This window comes from Palaemon carinicauda, chromosome 5, assembly GCF_036898095.1.
Source record: "Palaemon carinicauda isolate YSFRI2023 chromosome 5, ASM3689809v2, whole genome shotgun sequence".
In the NCBI taxonomy this organism is placed as follows: Eukaryota; Metazoa; Arthropoda; class Malacostraca; order Decapoda; family Palaemonidae; genus Palaemon; species Palaemon carinicauda.
This window is the reverse complement of record NC_090729.1, coordinates 136,423,469-136,426,953: the sequence shown is the minus strand read 5'-3', so window position 1 is coordinate 136,426,953 and position 3,485 is coordinate 136,423,469.

The following is a 3,485-nucleotide window of genomic DNA, read 5'->3' as shown; positions in this document are numbered from 1 at the left end:
ACTTATTCCCATCTGGGAGGGAATAGGTCTGCGTCCATGGACCATTCCAACTCTATCGGTTTGAACCGAAATAGAGCATCCACTGTCACATTGTGGATCAATTGTATATGAACTGCTGACAGGTGCCTTCCCTTTAAGAAAGGGATGGGTAACTTCACCTAGATTGTATGAGACGTTCTTTAGCATTGTCGATTACGACGTCTCATTATCACTTCGGTGTCCCAGATCAGTCGTAGGAAGTCTGATCTGTGTGGAGAGAGCTTCCCCACTTATGACAGGACCAGCATAGTCATGGGACTTTCGGGCTTTGACTTTTGTTAGAGAAGCAATTAACGAGGGACCGATATCGGTCTTTTTAGATCTCTTCAAGCGTTTGATGTGTATTTTCTCCAGGCTCTTGACGCATCTTTCCGCTGTGCTCTTAGCACTATGTCTGTCACTATTGCAAACTGGGGAGAGTTCAGAGCTTCTCCCTGTTAGCATCTTAGAAATCTGACTGATTATCTGAGTCTCTTGACCGACCTTGCGATCTCCTTTTATATTCCCAAGGGAAAGGAGACATGGTGTGACCACAGGCTCTAATGGTTTTTCACCCATTGAAACCTTTGAGCTGGAGAGAAGCAAGACTTCTAGAAGCTTATCTTGCATCCGCGATGTCCCGGGAACCAGGTTATTTCCTTGGATGCACCTAGACCAGCCACTTCGAGTGCTGCCCACCCCAGCCTCTCGTCCAGGTATATTGTTGCCTGAACCATTTCTAGGCTTGGTTTTTATGTGACTAAGTTCAGAGTTCAGAGCTTCTCCCTGTTAGCATCTTAGAAATCTGACTGATTATCTGAGTCTCTTGACCGACCTTGCGATCTCCTTTTATATTCCCAAGGGAAAGGAGACATGGTGTGACCACAGGCTCCAATGGTTTTTCACCCATTGAAACCTTTGAGCTGGAGAGAAGCAAGACTTCTAGAAGCTTATCTTGCATCCGCGATGTCCCGGGAACCAGGTTATTTCCTTGGATGCACCTAGACCAGCCACTTCGAGTGCTGCCCACCCCAGCCTCTCGTCCAGGTATATTGTTGCCTGAACCATTTCTAGGCTTGGTTTTTATGTGACTAAGTCTGCCAATCCTATGAAGATATTTAGGACTGTGTCTAGTCCGACACGTATCTTTCCTAGGATGTACGTTACTATCTGTAACTTGAATCCTAGATATGAGGAGAGGGGGTGATTGACTGGAAGTTGCCAAAGGACACCTTTCAGGTCTGACAGTACTACGAACACCCTTTTTTGAAACAAGGTCCATATGTTCAGAAGGATTAACATTCTGAACTTGCTGTTTTATATGAACTTGTTGAGTGGCGACAAGTTCAGAATGACTCCGAGATTTCTTGAGTCCTTCTCGTGAACACAAAACAGCCTTCCCTGGAACTCGATGGACTATAGTTTCCTTACCACCTGTATGCTCTAGAGCTCTCAGGTATACTCCTCCAGGAGGGTTTTGGATTATAGGAGAAGGTAAGGAAATGATGGTGGAGACATTTCTGTTTCCCATCATAGTCCCATCTTGATTAGGCCTTGGACCCAAGGATCGAAGATCCGGCGATCCTGAAGGAACCTCCCTCCTACCAGAAGCATCTTCATGCTTCGAATGATCAGTAGGTTTTAACTCTTGACCACCTGCCTGTGGCGCCGTGGTCACTGTGACTGTGGGATGTTGTTGAACAGCCCGGATATTACCAGCCTTTCCCGTCTTCTTTTTAGGTTGGGGACCCACAACCATGGAAGATTTTCTCTTTGAAAGGATGCCCCACTTTTGGAGAAGACTTATGTTCTCCATGGTGGCGTTCTTAATCACTTTCCTAGCTACCTCGTCTGGGAATAGGTCTTTACCCCAAATGTTGGAAGATATTAGCTTCCTTGTTTCGTGTTTCACTGTTGCAGCAGCGAACACAAACTCTCTACATGCTTTCCTAGCCTTCATAAAGGCGTAAAGGTCCTTCACTAAGGTAGCCATATGCATTTTGGCTAGGGCCATGAGCATGTCTGGGGTATTTTGATAGGTTGAACACAACTCTATGTAGTTTTGTTGAGAAAGGGAGGCTGCAAGTCTCTCTTTTGTCTCTTGTTCATTATACAAGAGAAACTCAGATAGTTTAGAGAGACGTTCGTTAAATTGTCGACTGGCGACATCTACATCTAATCTTCCTACTGAGAAAGTTAAATGGACTTCCTTCCAGTCCTTTTCCTGTCTAGGAAAGGCTGGTGACAGAGGCTTCCACTCCTCGAGTGCAGGACATGGTCTACCTGCCTCCACTGCTTTGGCAACAGATGTAAATGCCTTCCCCATGAAGGGGAATGAGATTGAAGCAGGAGCAAAAAAGGAAGGGTGCCTGTTATTCAGTGAGAATACCTTCGACTCTGAATAACCCGCCTTTTTTTAGACTACCTGAAAGGATAGTCTGTGCCTTATCATGGTCGAGAATCATGACCTCCTTTGGTTCCGTTCCTTTTCTTGACTTTGGTTCATACCTCAGTCGAACAAAACAATTAGGGAGAGCATCAAAGCTTGGCCAAAATTGTATTTTGTCCAAAGGAACAGCACCCATCTTCTCCGAGATGTAGAGTTTGCCATTTAAGATCGGCATCAGCTCCGCAAACCTCCAGGGATTGGTTTTGGAGCAGGTCAGTAGGTCTTGATCCATGGGTCGTTTGAATAACCCTTGGGAAGCGACAAGAGAAGCTTTGCGAGGCTCTATCTTGCCTTTTACTTCCTGCTTTCCGTTTTGTTTACGAAAGCTCCCTATTAGATTGATTATTTACTTGGATACATAATTGTTCCATTCTATCTAATAGGGGGGTAGAAGACGAAGATGTCTATGTCGAGGGCTCTAGAGCCGGCATAGACGGAGGCAATTCCGACACGACATTTTCCTCTTCTACCCTGGGGCAATTCCTGCCCTCTTTCCCAAAGGCTATCTGGCCGTCAGGGGATGTAATTGGCGCCTGAGGCACCACTATTTTCTTACTTGCCTTCGGAAATAGTAGCTTACGCATCCTATCATTAGATAGGTAAGGTCCCGGAGAGATTTTCTGGAAGCCTCTCACCCAGTTGCGTAATTTGTATTGAACTGTATCCCTAGTCTCTGTAGACTTGGGATTCTCGAAACCTTCAGACATTAAGGTCCAACATATATTGCAAACCTGCGGGTTCCAATAATGTAGGGATCCGTAAATAATATTGCAGGGGCATGAAACCTGCAAGTATTATGACCGTAAAAATACTTACTCTTGGCCTTGCAGAAGGCTGCAGCACAAGTTAACTGATGTTCCTCCTGTAAAGAAGGGAAAAAAAGAATGAGTATACAGAGGATTATCTCCCTGATAATCAATATACAAAGGTCATCTTTTAAGAGAATAGCTTAGGATAGTAAGCTATAAAGGGATAGTAGGAGACACATACTTGTGTACCCCCTGCAAGCAAATGCTGT